The sequence below is a fragment of the Condylura cristata genome, unplaced genomic scaffold, assembly GCF_000260355.1.
Source record: "Condylura cristata isolate star-nosed mole 26May11 unplaced genomic scaffold, ConCri1.0 scaffold00032, whole genome shotgun sequence".
Lineage (NCBI taxonomy): Eukaryota > Metazoa > Chordata > Mammalia > Eulipotyphla > Talpidae > Condylura > Condylura cristata.
The window spans coordinates 2181758-2205513 of NW_004567133.1; the positions used below are offsets into that span (position 1 = coordinate 2181758).

The 23756-nt window shown below is 48.8% G+C and overlaps 1 long non-coding RNA gene across 1 annotated transcript; it reads left to right on the forward strand.

Moving 5' to 3' along the window:
• The first annotated feature begins 1077 nt into the window (after positions 1-1077).
• LOC105854285 lies at positions 1078-8126 on the forward strand. Its single transcript, XR_001145967.1, has 4 exons — positions 1078-1125; positions 2836-2883; positions 5577-5845; positions 7848-8126. It is a non-coding gene; the product is annotated as an uncharacterized LOC105854285 (long non-coding RNA).
• The last annotated feature ends 15630 nt before the right edge of the window (positions 8127-23756 follow it).

A 23756-nucleotide genomic window follows, 5' to 3' on the forward strand; every position in this document is an offset into this window, starting at 1 on the left:
CAGAACTCTTCATCTTGCAAACTGAAAGTTTCCACTAAAACTAGCTCTCCCTCTCCCGCTGCTCAGCCTTTGCTAACTGCTATTCTACTTTCTGTCTCTACATATCTGCCTATTGTAGATCTGCTAACAGAGGAATCATAATATTTGTCCTTCGGTGCACAACGTCTTCAAGTTCCGTCCATGGTATAGCACATAGAATAGTGTAATAAGCCATTTACTTCACTGCTTTTTATGGCTGAATAGTAGTGCACTGAGTGTGAATAGCACTTTTATCCACCATTCATCGGCACAGACGGACTGCCTGTTTCAATGGATTTGCTGAGCAGCGAGGTGGAGGACACCCAGGGCCGGCCAGTATTTCTTTAACCGTCACCCACTCATCCCAGCACCGTTTCAACTCGAGGATCTGGGCTCAGGACACACCTCCAGGGAGAGCCAAGGAGCTGGGCGGGCCAAGGCTGAAAAGTTCAGGCCGAGAAGGGAGCAGGGCGGGGCAGGGCGGGGTAGGTACGGAAGGGTTGGGGCTGGGCTGTGGCCGCCCCTCCCAGACTTCCCGACCGCTGCCCGCCCCTTCCCGGCCGTAAGACCCCGCCCCGGGGCCGCGGCCGGCCCCTGTCGCCGCCAGTGCGCAAGCGCAGGAGAAGGCGGAAGGTGCTCCACGCGGAAGGCTCCGTTCCCCCGGGTGTGAATCCGTCGGTCCGGGGTTTTGGCCCCGCCGGGAGCTCTGTTTATAAACACACCGCGCGGCCACAGGCGAGGGGTAACCCTAAAGGTAGCGGGGTCGGAGGTCAAAGGTGAGCGGGGACTCCTGCACAGACCGAACTCTTCCTCCTCGCTGAGGATGGCCGGCCGGCGTAGCCCGCGGAGCGGCCTTGCCACAGCCCCGGGTTGCTGGGGGCGCCACGTGGTGCGCACGTGGTCCCGTCTGGGCGCAGCGGCCTCCCCTCCCCCGCAGCGCCCCCTGGCGGCGACCGAAGCGCCGAGCTGCGCAGTGCGCCTGCGTACCACGCGTCACGACGCGCCTTCCGGTCTGCTCGGGTGTCAGGAGGGTCGTGGCGTCCCACGTCCCCATGACGGCTGCACGTCAGCCGCTGCAGGGTCCAGGCTCGGGTCGGGTGCGGTGAGGTAGGGTGGCCCCCTCAAGGTCACACATTCCGGCTGGCGCGGCCGCTTTAGCGCTGAGGCGCTGTGGCCCCGCGGGAGGCGGGGAGAGGCCGCTGAGCTCCACGTGGGTCTGGGCGCAGCACCGCCGGCAGCAGTGACACTTGAAAGAACGAATCGGCATTGTCTGGGCAGGGCCCCGGCTCTCTGCTCCCTCCCCTGCCTGAGTTCAAGTACCTTGAAGGCTCTTAAATCCGTGCCCTTGTGTAGTGCTCAATGCATATTCGATCATATTAACGGATGGAGAGTCAATGAATTATTAAAATAACCGAGTGAGGTTTCCGGGTTTTTATAACATCACTTATTCTACAGCTTCTGTTTACGAGATTCTCTGTGAAAACACTATTGGGCGCATACCAGGTTATGGCAGCTGCTCTTTTGCTTAAAGGATTGGAGGAAGCTTAGAAAGATTAAAAACCAAACTGCCCCCAGCCTTTCCCTCCCCCATTTTAGGCTTATTTCCCATGTAAAGACTCACAATTGGATTGTCGCTCCTGGTTAGTCTGTTGGATTAGTTCTTGAGTTTACATCCTTCAACATGTTTTAAATCTGCTCTAGGCTTTAGGTGCCTGCTCACACCAAACGTGGTTGCTTCAAAGGCAGGCCAGGAAGTCCTTATCCTAGAGATCAGTCTGATAGTACAGGTTTTGCAGTTGACTGGAGGCTGGTGCATGTGTGCAGAATGCATTTATTATAAATTTTACTGATAAAAATACAGGCAGCACTGCCTGTAAACAGGATAAAACAAAATACTCTTGTGAATCTCGCAAAGGCCAGCCAATTATCAGGAACTGCTTTTGCTTGTTTTTGTTGACTCCTACATCCATCGCTAACTCACAGTTGAAATTTAATTGATTTGTTCCCCAACCTACTGCTTCCTGGGGGGAAATGTAGTCATTAAATATAATATATGATAGGAATGTGGCTTTGATAGTACATGAGTGAGGAAAGCAGAAATTAGAACAAAAAGACGCAGTTCAGAACTGTATTTTCAGTAAATGAGCAGCAGCTTTGCTGTGCTGAGTTACAGTTTTCCAGTCCTGGATAACTGTTTCCTCAATATTATGACTGTTCACAAGGCAGTGGCTACAGCCATGGTGTAAATGTTTAGTTTAACTGCATTGTTAGTTTTCTCCATTATTTTTATAACTCTAGATTAGGGACTGACAAGTGTTTTCTTCGAAGGGTCAGATAGTGAGTATCTTAAGATTTACTGCACACTTGTGCACTCTAGCATGTATTCTTTGTTTTGTTCTTAATCTGAACAAAGGCCAAATCTGGACTTCATACTCTGAATTGTGATATTTTCAGATTTCCTCAGTATTTCTCTGATGGCTTATTGCAAGCCACCAACATGGTGTCTGAACCCCATGTAGTATCTGAACCAAGGTAGCGTATTGGAACATGAATCTTTGTCCCAACATACTATGCAACTGTCCTCACTCCATGCCTGGTTCTAAGCTATGAAATAGGTGTGAGTTAGATCCTAGTGCCTGAGTTTTAGCTCAGTTCTAACACTTCTACCTGCCTGTGTATCTCAGCAAGTATCCGTATCCTTGTCTTTAAAATGAAGATGGCAGTAGCAAGTGCCTCAAGGGGCAGGCTTTGGTGAGACCCCATTTTCAGTGGACTGTGTTAAGTGACTGACTCCCTCTTTACTTTCACCCATTATAGAGCCATCAAGGGGGAGGCGGTTTGGTGCCTGCTCCAGGATGCACTTAGGTGTGTATTTTCCACAATGACCCACCAATGAGTGAAGGACTTAGGAATCCAAGTCAATCACCAACCATCCACCAGTTCCCCAAGCTATTCAGGAAACATCAGACTTCCAATTTGAAGTTTGGTAGGAGATTCTGGAAAAGGATTCGTAGTAAAAAATAACCATACAAGGAGGTGACCTCCCTTTCCAGAGAGAGAGGAGCTGAGAGTGGCGAGTCCAGTGGTCACTGGGCCACCAGGCTGGCACAGGAGGAGGGCATAGCCACTCATGATGGACAGCTGGTCAGGACACACCAAGATTTCACGTACTGCCAGTCCCAGAATTCTGTGCTCACTTATTTCAGCACAACTTAGACCATTGCAAGTTGGGTCTCTGGGCCTTGATGGGATGGACTTGTTGCATCCAGGTCAGTTCACTATGTAGAGCATTGTCCTTTAGCCAACCAGGGACGCTGGTGTTGGGTTCTGTGCTTGGAGTTGAGCAAGACAGGAGTGCATGGTGGCTGATGTTTTGTGGTGGCTAAACAGGGCTTCCCACCTCCTGGCAGTTTTCTACCTATTTGATCATGTTATTTTCAGAACAGCCAACAGGGACAGGTAAGGCCACCAACCGTGTCTTAGCCTGGGTCACAGACTGGGACCTAAACAACAACCATTTCCCTCAGTCTAGAGGCTGGAAGTCAGAGATTGGGCTCTCTGCAGAGTTAGTTTCTCCTAAGGCCTCTCTCCTTAGCCTGTAAGTGGTTTTCTTTTCACTGTGCCCTCATTTTACTTTGATCACCAAGGTCGTATCCCAAATTCCTGAGAGTTAGGGGGCAGCATGAACTTGGAGGGGAAACAGGTCAGCCATAACACATCCCCCTTGAAGACACTGAAACCAAGACAGGTCACATCTCTCACGAAAGGCCACCTGTTTATCAGGAGCAGACCAGGCCTCGCACCTACAGAGCCTCACTCCCTGTTATGAATTGAACATCTGTTCCCCCGCACCCTACAATGTTCATACACTGAAACCAAACCCTCAGTGTGATGGCATTTGGAGGTGGGTCTTTAGGAAATACTTTCTGAGGGTGAATCCTTCGTGAATGGGATTAGTGCCCTCGTTAGAAGACCCAAGATTGCTGTCTCTCTATCCCCTCTCCCTATTCTTCTCTCCCCTCTCTTCCTGACTCCCTTGTCACAGAGGACACAGAAAAAAGGCCGCCAACTGCAGACCAGGAACCTGGTTGACCCGATCTGTCCTCACCCCACCTTGAACTTGCTAGTCTCCAGAACTGTGTGAAATATTATTTGTTGTTTAAGCCTCCAGCCCATGGTATCTTTATTGTAGCAGCCTGAGCTGATGAAGACACCACCCCACATTATACTCTGTGGCCTCTGATGCTTGTCATGAAACACTTAGGTGCTGAGGTGACATCATTGTCAGCCATGTATTATTTGCTGCCAGTTGTGTACCTGCTAACACATCCGGAGCCTAGCTTTGGACACTCAGAATTGTTAAGTGAGTGCACGATCGAGGCCTGGCCCTGAGGAAGGAGCCTCACTCTCATGTGACCTCTCCATCCCACCCACACTCAACCTCAGGGACAAACACAGCCCAAGGAAGCATGGAGCCAACATAGATCCTCTGGGCCATGGTCTCTGGGTCTGCTGGTCACCACTTTCCTTCCTGTTTTTGGTCCTATGCCCCTTTGCCATCTCAGTTCCCAAGTCCACATGTCTGCTGTGATCACAGGATTCCAGTCAACCTGCCCAGAGGCCACCAAGGCTGGCTGGGACCCCTGTCACGTTGCAAGAGCCTGTATACCCCTGTCCAGGGGCTCAGCCACTGTGGCACCTCCACTCCCCACACCCTGTTTCTTTTCTCTGGTCTGCAGATTTCACAACAGAGAACAAGGGTCCTGGAACCCTAGCCTCTGCTCAAGTGCCTTTTCAGCTTGAGTCTCCTCTCTGCCTTCCTAACTGACAGATCCACCCAGAGAAAGCTCCTGCTACCAGCTCAGGTCCAGCGCTTGGTCTGGCAAGGACGACACTGAGCAGGCCTGAGCGCTGGATTCCAAGCCAGCAGCCCCTCAAGGCTTTATCCCGCTCTGTGGAACAAAGGCCGGAGGCCCTGGGAGCTCATGCTGCTGCTCTATTGAAATCTCGAGGTGGTTCCCTATGAATCACTCCCTTTGGTGCCTCCGAGGCCAAAAGAAAAAAAAAAGAGTCAAACAAAACCTCTTTTCTAAGCAGGAAGAGCTTTCCAGGGGCCCAGCAAAAGATCTCCCACCCCTCTCCCCAGTATAACACTACCAAGATGCTTGGGTCTCGCAGACTCACAAACAGGACTGGCTGCCTGGCTGCGTGGAGAGGGGGGTTTGGAATGTGCCCAGATGAGCTGTGTGCTCTGAAAGGCTTCATGCACGAGGCAGGGCGGGGAGCAGGGGTGTTCGCCTGCACACAGCCCCTTCCTTGTTTGATGTAGAAACTGTAAAGAGCCAATTAAGTGGTGTTTTCTTGGTTTTTTTTTTTTAAGCGGACACATACTAGGAGGGTGGGAGAGAAAAAAATCCTATTTCTGTTCCTCTCAGACTTAACCTTGAAACTGAATACTTTTATCTCTTCCCTCTCCCCTCGTTGCCAGTCTGCATTAACCAATAACGTTGCACTATTCGTGATTCTTTAAATATGACGTTTGGCTTGCTTTCGAACAGAAAACAGACCAAGACACCAAGCCATCATTTCCCCAAAGTCTTTATCTCTCTGGGGACCAGGCCTGCCTTTATTTGGATTGTCCAGTTGCTGCGAAGTGGCCTTTTTGTCCAGATGCTGTGGCGTGAAGAGTGGAAGTATGAGCTTCATAAAAATTTCACAGCCATAAAAGAAAGGGGAAAAGCTGACTCGACGAGCAGCTGAGTACCATCTTTGCACACTGGAGGACAGAAATCCTTCAAAGTCAGCGCACACTGGCTTGGGAAATCAGGTGAATAAAGATACTGACATCCGCTGCCTAGCAAGGGGTGGGGTGCACTTGCAAATCCAGATTCGGGTGTGCCTTGAGTACAACGGTGCATCTCGAGTGGGCATAGTACAAGCTGCAGGAAGGATGAGGGGCCAGGAGGAGGGTATGGACTGACAGGCCGGCAGCAGCATGGTGACATTGTTACAGCATTGTCACAGCCATGTTGCAATTACACACGAAACACACATTTAGGAATTACTGAAGTTATTGTTGTTCCCAGCCCTTCTCTGTCCTGTGGTAAGGTTGTCCCCGAGGTTTGCCAGGCCACTCTGCCTGCCTCCCAGGGGGACACGTGGCACCTTCATCCCACCCCTATCATTTGGCCATGTTACTTGCTCTGGCCCTTGGACTATAAGCAGAAGCCCGTGCCGGGTAAGGCCAAGCTGAGGCCTCGGGAGGCATAGCAAGTTCCCTCCGGCCCTCCTGCAGTTCTGGAAAAATTTATTCCGAGTAGCTATTGGTCCAAATAGAATGACAAGACCTGATCCCAGTCAGTACCCTGGGACCCGCCATAATTGCATTGAATAGGTCTTTGGTGCTTATATTTTAAATCACTAAAGAATGTTTATGATTTAGCAGCATGGGAGGGAGGGGAGCGCATTTCACATTTGAATCTTGGCAACCAATTCCATGTTTGAAAACCCTGTATTGGGAAAAAAACAGGTAGGGGTTGGCATGGCCCTGAGCCTCCACTGGGCCATCTCTGGCTTAGTTTAGCCCTCCTCATTTCCTTTTGAATTCCGAAACAAATAGGGGTTAACCCCTTCCTGTTTGGCACAAGAGCCTGAGGCTGGGGGTGAGGAGAGGCCTCATTATAGTCTCGGCCCTGTCAGACGTGTGCTTTCTCCTGGGATAGGCCGACACTCTAGCCTGCGCCTCGTCCCCAAAGGCTCTCTGACACCTGGGCCATGATGATGTCACCATCAAACTGAGCTCTGGGGTGCTGGGTGTGCACAATCTAGCCAACCTGTGGCCGCTGTGGGCACCACCTCTCCACAGCAAACTCCCACTGTGCTTCTAGATCCTCACTAGCTTTTCAGAAACGCTTACGTTGTGGTAGAAAAGCTCACATTTTTGTCAGTTTGCTGGGCCACAACACCCAGATAACTGGTCAGAAATGATTCCGGGTGTTTTTTGGATGAGACCCACATTTAAATCAGTGGGCTTAGATTTCAGTTGACCGCCCTTCTTGCGTGGGTGCACCCGGTCCAGTCAGTGGAAGGCCCAAAAGTATGAAGCCTTCCCCAAGTCAAGCAGAACGGGAGCACTCCAGCGCTTGTTCTCCAGGCAGCTGGCCCACAATGGAGAACCAGAATCCCATGAACCATTCCTTGCAATAAATCTCACAGTCACATGTCACTGGATGTTAGGGATTTGCCCCAAGAAGACATCAGCAGACAGTTTCATCAAGTGCAAATGTCAAGGAGCACAATCACACATAGTGGGACTGCTTACCGCACAGGACAGGGACCCCTGTGTGCTCGGCCATTGGCAGAAACACCCAGAGGGACTCCTGCCTGCATCTGCCATCATTAGATGTTAGCTGGGGGAACCCTGGTTCATCTGTTAGGCCTTCGGCTTTGTTTGTTTTTCCAAATGCTCTTATCGGAGCAGCCAGACATTCCAGTGTCACCTTGTGGAGGCTGAGCACAGATGCCTCCCCTGTGTGTGCATTGTTGGGCCCACGCGAAGTACCAGCTTCTCTATCAGCAAGAATCATTTTGCCCTCCCACAGATGACAGCCCTGAGGCTGCTGGGAACAAGCGCCTATACTGAGCTCACCGACAGAGCCCCTTAGGGTAGAGCCGGGATTTAATCCCAGGTCAGTGGCGTTCTGACATCTAGCAATACGCCCACGTTCTTTCCCCTAAATGTGGTTTCTGAATACTTAGGAGAACACATCTGTAGGGGTCTGTTCCCATGGAGCTCGGTCTTAACATAGACAATTGTTTCGGTGTTTCAGCCCAAGAAGTCAGATGCGCTTCTTACAACGGAAGTAAACTTGAGAGACAGCTTGGGTTACTTGACCTGTAATCGGCAATGTCTGCTCACTTTCTGGAGGTCAACAGAGTTAGTGCCTGGAACTTCACCTGCATGAGGTGTGTGCGTAGCCTAGAATGGCTGGGAGAGTCCTACCAGGACAGCTGAGACACCCTGGAGCTTTGCTGCTGTGAGATTTCTCTTTGTATTTAATAAGAGAATGCTCATAATAATATAATAATGGCCCTGCTGTGCTTCCTAGGAATCCACCATGCCAGGTAAGGTGAGAATTGAAGGTACAGCTGAGGACCCAGGCACTGTTACTCCACAGGAAGTACTCAGGCCTGCGAGGACTGGTCCTTGAAGGTAAACAAACAAAAACACTAATAACTGGAAAGTTTCCTTTTCTGCCTTAAGGTTTTCAGCACAAATCTATACACAGGAGATGTTCCTCTCACCTCATCTTCAACACATCCCCCCGCCCCCCAAATGAAGAGGTCAGAAGCATGGCCTACGTCAAAATGCAACCAGTGAGGCCAAGGTTGCTGCTTCAGTGTTCGGCTCAGCCCTACGCCGTGACGGGCCTTTCAGAGTTTTCAGCATTTTGCAAAGAGTTATTCCTGGTGCATGTACTGTGCCGTTATTTAAGCAGATATCAACTAAGGATTTTTTTTTTTTTAACGGGAAAATACTCTGTGCTGTGAAAAAACAAGATAGGACACTGAGTGTGTGTGTTGAAGGACACTAAGCTACTCAAAGGAGTCCGCGTGGAGCCCATACCTGTGACGGGTTCCTCATGCAGACACACATACAGTCTTATTTCCAATAATGAACATATGTTGCATTTCCAACCAGATGTGTCATTTTTTTAATGCAATTAAGTAGAAACTGGGGTAACTAATATTCTCTCTCTCCCATATGCTACCTTTTTTGATGATTGATTTTTGTGGTCCATTTAAGTTCCTTTATGTCAACTCTTGCTATGCCTGCTTGTTGCTTGGTTACGAACATTTGTAATGAGGCCTTTTTCTCCTCATGCTCCTTAGTCATTGCAGAGTCATCCGGTGTGAAATGATTTCAGACCAGGGCAATAAATGAAACTACCTGACCTTCTCAGTGATCACACCATCCACCTTACGAGACATTAGTGCTGCTGCCAACTTCCCAAAACATTAAGTCTAGTCAATGTACTAGAAAGAATAACACCTTAAAGATTCATGATTCCTGGTTTTTGCTTTTACACCCCACTGTGAAAATCTCTCCTCCTACCTGTCTCCTCAGTGCTGCTGAGAACCTAGATTTTGTCCCCGTACCCACTTGCTATCAGCACCAGGTGAGATGGAGTTCGGTTCTTCTGAGAGAACCATCATCAGGCACAGAAAATCGAGGTGACCTCAAATCCCTCGTCAGGAAGTGTCATACAGCCAGTGAGCCATGAGGGAAGTGGACCCTGGGTGAGGAGCGCCTTAGAAAGGTGCTTTTGTTCCTAAAAAGAGACCCTGGTTTGTGAAGATGGGGGTGCCTGGGTCCCCTGCAGCCATTATAAAATCATTACTTGATACGCCAGGGACAGAGGAGCCCAGCGACAGACAGAAACCAAGTTGCAGGTGGCATCTCTGTACTGACCCATCCTAGGACTGACCTGTGTCCTAAGTTCTTTCCTGTAAGATCGTAAATTCCCACAGTATCGGAACTGTTGAGCTATTTTTTCTGTGGTTTTTAACAAGCCTTATCACTGAGTCAGCGTGGGTAGTAAGTGTTTGTATTCTGTGAGCCCCTGGGCTCCCTCTACATCCGGGTCATCAGGGAGCTGACAAGGGCCTCATTTTATTCCCAGAAGCAACCAGTTTCAGATGATCAGCTATATCAGCTATGTGCTTTTGTTCCAGCTTGAAATTTCATGGACTGGAGACTTACCTCTAGCACCTCCAAATGTGACCTCAGTGGAAGTAGCATCATGGAAAGTGGTGTGATTAGTTAAATGAAGCCACCCTGGAGCTGAGGACTGATGTCCTCCTAAAATAGGGGAATTTGAATGCAGAAGTGCAAGCAGGGAGAAGGCCTGGGAAGGTGTTTACACCTTTCAGACTGGCGACAATTATGACGCCTGAGCCCAGGATGGCGAAGACGAGGCGCGATGGGAACGCTAATGCAGACTGGGATGATGGCTTGATGTTATCTGAAAAAATGAGAACTTGTATGGTCTGTGACTCACAAACCTGCCTCTAGATAGATAACCCCGAGTGGCGGCTCTCCAGCTTTCTCATGCATCGGGATCTGCTGGAGGTGCTCTTGGGCCCACCCCCAGAATGTGAGTCCATAGAATCTGCTTTTTGGTTGTTTTTTTTTTTTAATTTTTGCATGAAAAAGCTGAGATGTAGGCCAGAGGTGCAGGGGGTGAGAGGATTCACTGGGGCAGAGTGGGGAGCAGAACAGGTGGATGGGCTGAAATACACTGCTGAGGGGAGCCGCGGGCGAGACAGGAGCCGTCTACTGTACCATGTGGGTCAGTTTCCTGGGCAAGGACTAAACTGAGGCTCTTACACTGAGGTGGCAGTGTTGAGAGTTAACCCCTAGGTCCGGGGTGGGGGGGGAAGGGTGGGCAGAATCTGCTTTCCTAACGAGTTCCCAGGTAACATGATGCTGCTGGTTTTGAAACCAGCCAAGGAAAGAGGCTCATGTACTGCAGGAAAGATGTACAAGGACTGCTCTTAGAATGGCTGAAAAGTCTGTCAACAGGTGAGTGACTGCAGTCGGGCAGACTCACTCAGTGGACTATTAGAGAGTATCGGAAATGAGTGAACTGCTGCCTGCAGAACATGGGTGCATCTCCCAAACAATTTGAATATAAAAATTCAGACACAGAAGACAAATAGTATAATCCCGATCATAAAAGGCTTATAACTAGGTAAACTCAAACCATAGGACTCAACAGTTCCATGCAAATTTAGAGATAAAACTAAGTAAAGCAAGGAAACTGGGACTTCCCTGGTGGTGCGGCGGGTTAAAGCTCAGCACTGCGAGGCTAGCCGAAGCCACTTCAGCGGGCGATTTCCAGTCCGGGCCTGGAGGTCCGCAGACCTCTCCTGACCCGCCCGCTGCTCCCCTCGGCAGTGTACTTCATCGATCTGCCTGTTCTGCTCCCCACTCTGTCTCTGGTGAGGCCTCTCACCACCCCTACACCTCTGGCCTGTACCCCAGTTCTATATGGACAAATAAGGAAACAGTCAACACCAAATCTGGTGTAGTGATTTCCTCCAGGGGGAAGGAGAGTAAATAGATGAGAGCGCACATCTACCTCTCCAGCTGTGCTCTCGGCCCCAAGCCCACCACGGCAAGGCAGCCTTGCACGGTAGGCACCCCCATATAGCCACTTGCTCCTCCTTAGGGCCTTCTCTAGGTGGCACTGGACAAAGACTGCCAGGCTGGAAGAGGAAGGGAGGATTTCTCCTTCCTGTTTCTCCCCCGGGGTTTCCACGAGCTTCCTGCTCCTGTCAGCTGTGTTCCAGCAAAGCGCCGTTACCCGTCATCACTTCCTCCCCAGAGGAGCAGCTTCTTGTCTGCCATTTTTCTACACAGAAGCAGTTCATTGTCACCTCTCAGAATCACAAACCAGAGGCTCGGTTCCCATCCAACTGTCACCTCCCCATGCACCTACCCCACCCTGGAGACAGTGTCTGCTTCATGTAGTTGCTATGTCCAGGATACCCTTGGAGTTCTCTGTTTACCCTCCCATGCCCTAGTTAGCAACTTTATACCTAGTAAACAGCTCTTTATATCAAGTTCTTTCTGTCAAAATTACCTGGTGGTGCTTTGCTTCACACTTGTTGCTTAATAGACCGCCTCGCCACACCACATGCAGAGAGAGGACCAGGAAAAAGCAAAAGGCCCGTCCCAGCTACATCTGTCCCTTTCAAAGAGGATGACCAGCCATCCCAGTTTGTCCTGGATAAGGAGCTCCCAAGATGCAGGACTTTCATTGCGGTAACCAAGAAAGTCTAGGAAAACCAGGCTACATTGGTCATCGTAAGCCCTGTGACGTCTTTTGTTTTTTTCTAAAGATTTATTTATTTATGTATACAGAACTAGGGTACAGGCCAGAGATGGATTAGAGGATTCACAGAGACAGAGTGGGGAGCAGGACAGGCAGATTGGCTGAAATACACTGCTGGGGGGAGCAGTGGGGAGACAGGAGAGGTCTGCTGTGCCGTGTGGGTCAGCTCCACAGCTAGGGGTTGAACTTGCACTGAAGTGGCTGCAGCTAGTTTCATAGTGCTGCACTTAAACCCATTGTGCCCCCATATGGCCTCCTCGGCTCCTAGAAAGGCTGGGAAATAGAGTTTTTTAAAGCAGGACTTATACCATCCCAGGCAAAACCAGAGTTGTGTTAATGGGAAGGAAGAACAAGATGGCTGCTAGCATTGTACCCTTTACTATCAGGCTGTCAGCGTTACCCACCCCACAGCACCACCGCCGTCCCGTGGCTGCCGTCACAGCTGGGTGGAGAAGCCATTTTCTGGGGATAATGTCCCTTAGGACATGCAGCAGGTCTCATCCGAACAGCGGTTGTTTCTGGCAGCCTGGAGAAGAGAGAAGGATCACTTGCATCCCTTTAACTCTAAATCTTCAATGCCTATTAGCATTCTGTAGATGAGGGGCTGGGCAGTGAACCACCCTGCCCAGTTACAGATCGTGGTCCCCAAAGGGAAATGTGACAGTTTTACATAAGTTGCTTTTGTCTTTCTGCATTTACCATCCAAGATAGCCCCGTCCAGAGGGGACTTGGGGTTTTCAGTTCTTGGTCTCGACAGCGCTCGGGGATGCTGGGTCCTGTGCTCTCTCTTTTTATTGAGTATACCTGGTGCTTTTCTCAGACATTAATGATGGCTCTACCCTAGGTTTATTATAATGAGCCTTTGATACCTGCATTTGCCGTTATTGGCGCAGTAAGAAAATGCTGGCTAGCGAGGATTGCAAACCTAGTAAATTAATATGCTGACTCGCTTTAATTTCAACACTAGCACTTATTACTTATGGCATTAATAAAAAAAAAGAGGGAGGCAAAATCTTGTAGATGTAACCTTTATATTAAACTTTGTAACTCTTAGCCAACTTCTCTTTTTCCTTTGAAGCATTAATGGGTCACGTGGCTTTGCAAAAGACCGTCAAGAGGTCTCGGTCACCAGCAGAGGGAGGCTGGTGGCGCGCATCTCGTTGGCATTTGTGGCTTCCTCGCCCACGTCGCGTGGCTGCGGCGCGTGTGCAGAGCGGCGACTGCCTCTCAGCTGCTTCCAATCACCCCTGCAACGTGTGTGTGCGAAGTCTAGTCCGCACTTTGTACAGCGGCTGGGAGTTGGGCTGGACGCCAGGCCCTCTCGAATTCCATTTCCTTCTCTAGGATACAAATTTCTTCATAGATGTGGGAAACTACGTCTGCTTTATCCTTTTCTCTCTCTTCAAAACAGGGACTATGTTAATGTAGTTACCGTAGCGTGAGAAAGACGCAGGTCCAGCCTACAACCTCTAATTCGCTAAAGTCCAGTTTCGTGTTCTTTCCTTGTTTCTGATTCCTTTTTGATTCCCTCTCTTCCCTGTTCTGAACTCTGAAGATGTCAAACTGGGCACCTGTATGTGGGTCTATATATTTTTTAATTTTGGTTATAATTTTAGGTTGAACCTTGTGAAAATAATGACTACATCTGATCATTTTTGAAGAGTAGTTACATCTGACTCCACCTCGTAAGTAGCTGGTACACATGTGAACTTCATGTAAACTGGAAAGGATATGGAGAAGGGAAACTGAGGCAGGCAGAGAGATGGGTGGCTTGCCCAGGATCTTGCAGTTAGAAAGTGTTGGAGCTACAGCTGGAAGAAGGGGGTCTATCGCCAGAGCCTGTGCAGCACCTTTACACCACACAGTTTGAGCCCTAGCCGGCTGGCTGTACAGTGGGAATGGTGATACTGCCTTTGGTTTTGGCATCTGTGAGCAGATCGGTTTTCAAAGTTTACACATGATAGAAGCAGGGTGTCATGATTATTAGATTATTAGTGTTCCTTAAACGGAAGCAGCTGGGTATCTCCTGATACATACATTTGTATTTTGTTTTCTCTGCACTTGTTTCTGGAAATAGCCAGGGCTTGTGTTCTCTTGTCTTGGGAGTGCTTGGATTGCAGAATTGAAAGCATAAGGTTGCAGGGAGGGAGTTATGTCAAGGCCTCCTAAAAGGGAAAAGGAACAGCAGCATGCTGGAAGGGGCAGCTCCCAGACCCAGCGAAAGGAATCACAAACCAAGATCATGGAAGGTGCTGGATTGCAGAATGCTGTGTGCAGAGGGTTCCGCTCTCTTGGAGCGCCCCAAGAGAGGGACAGAGTGGAAGACTGGGCCTCTGGAACCAGGCCTCCCAGGCTTGCCAAAGACTCCTGTGTCTAAGCTTGGCCCTGCAGCTGCAGAATGTGCAACTTCATCAGCCTTGGACAGTGAACATGTCAGCAGAGATCGTTCGTTAAAGGCCCGAACCTGCCTGTAGAACATTCTAGACAGTGTAGGAAACTTCCACAAAACCTGTGATTAGAGAAGGGGAGCCAGAAATGACTGAAACTGAATTTTCCACAACCTCGGTACTCAAAGAATTATTCTGATTTTTTAAGCAATAATGGGGTGTTTCCTCCATTCCAGATAGTGTCCATAAATTCATGCTCATGTATTCATTCAGCAAATAGTTTCCGAGTACCTGTGAGATGCCCAGCTCTCTTGTAGGCACAAGGGACACTACAGCAAACAGGAAAGAGTGTGCTCCCCCACAAATGCTTTGCATATTTTATGTACAGATTCCTGTTACAAATAGGGGCTATTGCACTTCCTCAGGCCCCACCGGGAAATCTGGACTTTGAATAGTGAGGCTTCAAGTAAGCAGGGAAACCCATAATAATGTTTTGTTAATTTTCATGTATGTATGTGTATGCCCAAAGAAGCGGTCAGAGAGGCATTTTGTTTTTAAAAATTCAGATGAGGGCCCTCCCTGGTGGCGCAGCGGGTTAAAGCACTGCACTAAGAAGCTTAAGCCACTACCTCATGAGTTCGATCCCTGCCTGCCCCAGAGGAGATCCACATGGCGTGGCAGACCTCTCCTGACCCGCCCGCTGCTCCCCTCAGCAATGTACTTCGTCGATCTGCCTGTTCTGCTCCCCACTCTGTCCCTGGTGAATCCTCTCACCCTCCACATCTCTGGCCTGTACCCCAGTTCTGTGTGAATAAATAAATAAATCTTAAAAAATAAATTCAGATGAAATAAGGCACCAAGAGCTGCAATCAGCACAAGTCAGACTGGGAAGCTCTACTGAATAAATGATCCAGTTTTAAAAATAAATTGAAAGGGAAAAAGGAGATGGGGACAAATATAGACTAGTAGAGACTAAGAATCCTTATGCATTGTGGAGAATGTCTAAACGTCTGGTAATTTCTTAAAAAGTGAAATGCCGCCTCAGTGTATAAACTAGCAGTTCTATCCCTAGGAACCTACTCAAGAGAAATGAAAACTGTCAAAGAGTCATCATAAATGTTTATGGCAGGGTTACTTGTAACGCACACAGCTGGAGACAATCCTTGTCTATCGAGTAGTGGATTGATTTTAAAAGCCTGTGACATGTGCATATTGAATGTGTCCAATATTCAATAGAGCACTATCAACAGTGGCTGAGACATGCAACAACCTGGGTGAACCCCAAAACCTTGTGCTGAATGAAAGAAACCAGACCCAAAAGACCCCATGTTGTGCAATTCTGTGTTTGTTGCTGGAGAAAGGGAAAACTAGAGAAAAAAAAAAACCAGGTGAATGTTTCCTTGAGGTTACAAGTTGGAGTTGCACTGACTGAACAGCGGTGAGGGAGTTTTGGGGTGACACTAATGTTCTAAAATGCTCTAAAACTGGATTGGGGTGATTATGAAAGAACCATATAAACCTGCTAAAATTCATCAGACTGTAGACTTACAGTGCATGAAAGTTATGATGTATAAATCATACTTCAATTAAAATACTTGAAAGTAAAAATCTACACACTGGCCAGAAATTTGATAACATACAGGTATTGTTAGGATTCTTTTATGACTGAGAATGGTGTTGCGTTATGATTTTGAAAGCAACAGCTTACCTTTTGAGATGCACACTAGATTAAGGGAATGATCAAATAATGCCTTAAATTTGCTCCCAAGGAATATGGGGGAGGGGTGGTAAAGAGAGCTCAACAGTGAAGCCAGGCTAACTAAAAATTAATCATTGTTGAAGCTGGGTGTTGGGACATGGAGGCTTATTGTAGTATTCAGTCTTCTTTGATATGTGCTTAAAATGTTTCCAAAATGTAAAGTTTTAGAAGATAAACTTAAGAGAAAACAGAACTGACAGAGTTCTCAGCTGGTCACTGATGAAATCTAGCTGGAATGAGGCAGTGGCTGTCCACAGAGTGCCTGAACAGCCTTCCCCTCCCCGCCCCCACGGTCACCCGGCTTGCCTTTGAGGATGCCCCCACCCTCTGCACATTGTCTTGCAGGGCTACCAGGCAGGGCACCCGCCCACCTTTGGCCCAGGTCTGGATGTAGAACCCCTGATAAGCCATCACTGCTCTCCTGGGGATTCCAGTCTCATACAGTCTGATGCAAGAAGGGGAAAAGCTTGGAGCTGATTAATCCCACTGGGAGCCTCCTGCGAGATCAGCCCAGGTTTTTGCTGCTCAGTCCCCAAGCAGCTCTGACTCCTGCCCTCTCTGAAACCTGGATCTCCGTTTTCTTCAGGTCTGTGAATTACCTCACACCCTGCCAAGACATTCCTGCTTTGTTTAAGTTGGCCAGAGCTGGTTTCCGTGGCTGAAAACCAAGGCACCCTGAAGCGGAGCCAGCCAGTTCAAATATGCTGTGTGCTCTCCTGTATCTCTCCTCCACCCCCCAACCCCCCGGGTTGATACAGAATCCCTCAGATGTGCAGACTTAGGAGAGGCCATGGAAAACTGAAAGAGGAAGGAATCCAAATGATACGAAGACAACAGATCACTAAAACAACATCTACTGGGACAAAAATAGAAGTTTTCATGGATCTACAACTGTGCTATTAGTAGAAAAATATAAGTTTTCTAGTAGCCGTGTTAAAACAGTTTAAAAAAAAAAAGGAAACAGGTGAACTTACTTTTCAGAACACATTTTATTGAGCCCAACACATCCGAAATATTATCATTTCAAAATAATCAGTACAAAGGCCATTCAGGAGCATTCCCATTTCCTTCACTTAGTCCTCGGAAGGCCACAGGCAGCTGATCCTGTCCTCACAGCACACCTCAACCGGGAGCACCCATTTCCCAGCTTCACAGCTGTGTGTGACCAGGGACTACCATTTTGGGAACTTGGTAACTAGAAACTCTCCCTTGAGCATTTCTCGTGTATTTTCCTGAATCATGAAGTCTGGAAGGGCACCACAGCTGCCCAGCTGTGTCCTCAGGGGTCTACGTAAACGCTCCCACCAAGGGCACACCCCCCTAGCCTGCAAGGGGCACCCTACCCCTAGCCCACCGCTGATCAGGCACTTGGAGGGCCGGATCCCAAGCGACCAATCTGAGGACAGGAAATCTGCACCTGTTCACCACGTACAGTGGTATCTAACAGGGCCCATATAACGTCTCTCGGAGAGCTGGCCCTTGCGTCTGAATAGAGCGTGCATGGTGGAAATACACATAGAACCTTCACAGAGAAGCAGGAAGAGCATATGGCACCCTGCTCATGGGTACTTCTGGGCTGTCCTGCTTTGAAGCTTTTTCAGGAGATGGGGTGGAGGAAGAGGAGCTTCTGTGGTGCAGACCTTCAGGCTAAGAGTCTTTCTCTCCTCATTTCTAAGTCTATTCTTACTATTCTGCATTTCTTGAGGTAACATGTGAGTTTCCAGTATCTCAACACCCCATGGGCGTGCTCCCTTTGAAGCCCCCCAACCACCCTAACTCCATTTTACTGCAGGGGAAAGGGAGGCCTAGAGAGGCCACATAGCTTGCTTGAGGGTCCTATAACAGTGGACTGGCTCCGTGGTGGCCACTATCCATGCCCCTTCCACTGTACCTTGCTTCTCTTTGCATCTTAAACAACTCAATTTGCTTCTGGAGCCAGGAGAGGGCTGGGCTTAGGCAACATCATCTCCTGCTATCACCAGGAAGTTGGCTGCTGCCACTTCAACTTTCATCCTGTATCTGTACTCTAGAATCACCGAATCAGGCTGACCTGTGTAACTCCTCAGGTATTGCAGAAATGACAGTGCTAGGCTTTGGCAGCGAGGCCTTGAAGGACCTCCCAGCCCTCTTTCTTGCTCTGGGGTCCCTCACTCTGGGGGCCGCCAACCGCCATGTTGTGAGGATGTTATAAAGAGAGGTCATGAGGCCTCCTGCCAATAACAACACACACTTGCCCAGTATGTGAGTTCCTCGCACAGACTCCATGCTCAAAATAACCTCCAGAAGGTGCAGGCCCTACTAGTATCTTGACACAACTTCTCAAGCGGTCCCCAGGCAGAACCACCCAGCTGAGTCATCCTTGAACTCCTGAGTCACAGAAACTGAGGTGTGAACAGGTGTACTGTTTGAAGCCGCTACATTTTTGAGCCATTGGTCACACAGCAACAATGAGTAACACACGGCACAGCTTTTTCTAAAGGCCAACTCCTCTACTAGAGTCCACACCTGTGCTTTGTTTTGGAGAAGCTTCCAGTAATGTAAAGGTGAGACAGATCTTTTCCTGAACTGGTGTTAAGAAATATGCATGAATTCCAAGTGACTGTGGTTGGGAGCTGGGCTGTCAAAGCAAAACAGGTTATCCTATTCCAAGGGCTCCTCTCTCTCGGGCCTCAAATGAGTAAGGAGGTGTTTCCATAGACGACGCTGGGCTTTCTCAGTCTGTGTGGTGTGACAGAAGCACAGTTGTCCCCCAGGCTGGTCAGAGATCTCATCACCTGTGATGAGACCTTAGGGACATGGAACAGACAGGAAGCAGTACTGGGGACACAGGACAGATCTCAGGAGGGCACAGAAACTGCAGGAAGTGACATTTAGTCAACAGGAAGAGGGAGGAGATGATAAGAAGACAGAGAGCATGGTGTGGGGTCTCCAGTCATTTGCCAAAGATGTTTTGAGCTCCGAGTCCTTTAAGACTCTAGTGTGGGCCCACCACTTCTAACTTTGAGGTTTTGGCCGCCTCAGCCCCATCTGCCTGCCTTCAACGCAGTCAGGGCTCATGCTGAGGGGTTTCTAGAATGACTCTGCCTTATGATGGGGCTATGTTCTGCACCTTGCACATACCCATCTTGTGGATGGTCCTGACAAGAGTCCAAGCCAGAACCTCCTCAGCTTAACACAAGGGATGACCCCATTGTCGATTCTTTATGGGTCTTGTGTAGCACGTTGTTTGGTATGATTTGCTGACATTGGGAGATGAAGGGGAGAAAGGGAGAGGTAGCCCAGGCACACCCCTTCCCCAAGGCAGCACGGGCCAGGCCAGCCTTCTGCAATGCTGCTCTTTATCAGCACAGATGAGTATGGACACGGTTAACCATGTGGCTCTTCAAATCCAACGCTGGGATAGAGTCCACACCATTGAAGGATAGAAAGTTTACATTTAATTAGAATATATATGTAAATAGCCAGAGGTGCTGAGCACCACAGCTCTCTAGGGATTTTTTTTTTTAACTTAAAATATGAGTTACTTAGAGTAAAATTCATTGCTGTGGTATACATCTCTTCTAATTTTGACAAATATATAGTGTCATGTGGCCCACCACAATTATTACCCACCCCCCCAAAATTCCCACACTTCATTTTCTGATTACCCTTTTCCCAGACCTCCAGCCCCTTCCAGCCGCTCATCTGTTTCTGTCTCTATAGTTTTGCCTTTTCAGAACTTCCTATAACTGAGAGCACACACGGTGCATTTGGGATCCATCTGTTTGTTGAGTGTGGACACACCTTCTTCATTTTTATCACTGCATAATATTCCACCACCTGGTCATGCCTAGGTTTGTCATGCCTAGGTACATTTGGGCTATTTTCAGTTTTGGGTGATTATGAAAAAAGCCACCATGAATGTACACTTTTGTTAACACAAATTCTGATTTCCCAAGGTTACATGTGCACAGTCATGTGCCTACAGGTATTTCAGTCAATGACGGGTCACATATACAGTCACCACGGGTCCCACAGGCTACAGAGTCCAGGCATGTAGCAGGAACACCACCTGGGGTGTATAACAACACTGATGTTTGCAGAATGATGCAACGACCTCATGGCACATTGCTCAGGATGTAGCCACACCGAGTGACACATGACAGTAAAGAAACTGTGGGTCATACTAAAAGTTAGTTGAACTTTACAGGAAACCAGCAAACTATTCCAAAGCACGGTACACTCACATCTGCCGCTTTCTATTAGCCATGCTGGCAGATACCATCGGGGTCTACAGTTACAGCCCACACCTTCTTGTGTGCTTGTCTGTGGTGTACGTCTCCTCTGGCAGAGGAGTTGTTCGCAAGCTCTCTCTGTTTTGTCTTTTTAATGGATCCTCCTGAGAATTTGGTGCCTTTTTAACAGGGTCTTAATCGTCACCTTCCAGGACAGTGTATCTTACTTGCGAATGGCTCAGTGCCTTGGAGTTACATAAGTTCCTTTTTGTTTCCATGACTAGTTCCAGAGGTTTCTGTCAGTAGGGAAGCCTATTGGTTGAGGTATTTCTTCAAGCTTTTAACTTCTACTCTTTTGAGTGAATGCTTTGTGGAGCAGCTGGGGTGTGCCTTCTAGACCTGGAGATGAAGAAAGATTTTCCTATTTTGGTTGTTTGATGGTTTGATGTTAGTTGCTTTCTTGCCCACTCCAGAGATGGTATTTAAGAAAGGATGAAATAGTGTCCAGACTTGGCAGTCATGATGAGTTACCCTGTAAGCGCCTGGCATTATTATTATATGGGTTCTTGCTCCTTGGGACAAGAACGGTCTAGGCTTGTTGGTTTATGTATAGTCTTTACACTGAATATTAAGTTAGGCCTGAGAAGCCTGGAAGCACATACCTCTCTCCATCAATCAAAGCTGTCATAAAAGACAAACCTCAGATGAACCAGAGAAAATGAACTTGTATGTGTGTGTATATGTACACACACACACACACACACAATGTGATAAAACAGACATAACATTTCCTATCTTAGCTATTTTAAACCTAGAGCTTAGGAGCATTAAACACAGCCACAAAATGTGTGAGCAGCACCACCAGCCATCTCCCACACCTTTTCATCTTGCAAAACTGAAGCTCTTCCCACTAAACACCTAGGCCCTATTCTCTGTCCCCACCCGCACAGTCCCTGACAAACACCCTTCTGCTATGTTTCCATGAATCTGCTTATTCTAGACCGCTCATACAAGTGCTTGTCTTTCTGCCTTTTTGTGACCACTTGATTTGGCTGAGCATAATGTCCTCAAGGTACCTCCATATTGTAGCACCTTGGAGGAATTTCCCTCCTTTTTAAGGCCAAATGACAGTCAACAGGGTGGACTTTTGGGTGGCTTCCACTTTCAGCTGCTGTGAAAAATGCTGCTACAAAAATGTTTGTACAAGTATCTTTTCAACACCCTGCTCTCAATTCTTGTACATATGGCCAGGAATGGAGTTGCTGGATCACATGGTAATTTACCTTTAATTTTTCAAGTCACCTCTATGCTGTCTTTTTTAAAAGGATTTACTTATGTATGCATACAGTACTGGGGTACAGGCCAGAGATGCAGGGACAGTGAGAGGATTCACCAGAGACAGAGTGGGGAGCAGAACAGGCTGACTGACAGAGTACAATGCTGAGGGGAGCAGCAGGCGGACAGGAGAGATCTGCGGTGCCTTGTGGATCACCTCTTGGGTGGGTATCGAACTCACATGGAGGCAGCTATGCCCAGCTTCCCAGCTTCGCAGTGCTGCGCTTTAACCCGCTGTGCCACCAGGGAGGGTTGACACAAACTCCCATTTTCCAAGGTTAAATGTGCACATTCATCGCCTACAGGTGTTTAAGTCAATGACCGGTCACATATACAGCCACCACGGGCTACTGCACCAATAGTCCCACCAGCATTTTTTTTTTTTTTTGGCATAAATCTTGTTTGAATCCCTTAGTCTCTCTCCATCAGCTTCCTCCAGCCGCTCTCACCTGGTCTCCTAGTAGTCAATTAGGCTCTGACTCCTTCCAATTTAGCTCCATATCACAGCCAGTGACATTTCAAATGTGCGGGGTCTGCATGTGCCCTTCTGCAACCCCCCAGTCCCCCCCATCCGTCAGCCCCATTGGTTTTCCATTGCTCTTGGCATGAGATTCGGCTCCTTATATGACCCATCATAGCCCTTTGCTCCTCCTTAGCCTAACCTGGTTCAGCTGAGGTGGTCAGCTCGCCCCACCCACAGTGACCTACTGTCCCTCCCTCAAAGGCACATGCCCCTTCCTGAGCATGTGCTGTTCCTTGGCTGAAACATCCCCAACCACCTCAGTTCAAGTGTTCTCAGGGAAATGATCCCCAACACCCTGTTTTTGTTTTTGTTTTAAGATTTATTTATGCACACAAAACTGGGGTACAGGCCAGAAGTACGGGGCAGTGAGAGGATCCACCAGAGACAGAGTAGGGAGCAGAACAGGCCGATGGATGAAATACACCGCTGAGGGGAGCAGCGGGTGGCTCAGGGGAGGTCTGCAGCGCCATGTGGTCACCTCCTGGGGCGGGGATCAAACTCGCATTGAAGCAGAGCGGCAGGGCTGCAGCTCCCTAGCAGTGCTGAGCTTTAACCCGCAGCGCCACCAGGGAGGGCCCCCAACCCCCTTTTTACAGACCTCTTCCTTTTGTCCCACTGCCCCAAACCCTTATTTCCATTTGTACCTAGGTATTCACTCATATGATGATTGGGCTAATACCTAGTTCAGCCCCGGGCAGGGACGTGAATGAGCAGACAAGTTTCCCACCCTCGGCTGTTCACAGCTCCCGACAGTCACAGGTCACCACACAACAATGCCTCTCTGGGATTGTGACGGGGTAATTTTGAGTTTATTAATATGTGCACTTGGCTCATGCCGGTATCTCCCAGTTGACTGTAAGCTCCACCCCTGCGGAGACTCTGTCTGCTTTCTCATATTCAATAGTTATTAAATAATAGCAATATCGCCTTCCTCTTCCAGGTGTAGATGGCTGAATGAGCAGTTTAATCCGGATACTGACAGACTAAAGGGATGCCAAGGGATGTGCAATATTTATGTGGTGCTAGGGTATTTTATCCCACGTATTTGTTGAGTGTATGAGTGACTCCAAAAGGGAAGACGGGGAGTCAGGGGTCACAGCTTCCTAAGCAAACTTGATCTTCCATTACAGCAGGAAAGCTCAATTTTGGCGCTTAAGTATGACTGCACTTTACGCGTGCTGGAAGGAGCGACTCGAACCCGGGAGATTATTGAGATTACTTGTCCTTTTCTCCGGTGACTCACGATCAAAACTTTCCGGTAGAACACTTCGGGGTTCCCCCTTCCTGTGCCCTCAGAACGTAGGAAAGGTCAGCTTACAGCCGGGGGCAGTGACCAAAAGCCTACAAGGGAGACCGCCAGGGACCCAGCTTTCTCCTCACCCCTCACACAACCCGCCGCCGGCGTGGAACCCCACCTCCTCGCTACGAGGTATCCCCGCGAGCGAGCCTCGGTGAGGACACCTTCCTCAGCGAGCCCAGAGCCATGGCAAGGACACTCAATTCCCCCACCCCCAGAAAACCCCAAGGCCCAGAACCGCAGTCAGAGCCCCCGCTCCCGGCGCAAACACCACACTCGCATGAGCTCCGCGGGTGGGGCCCGCGACGCGCGGCTCCGCTCCC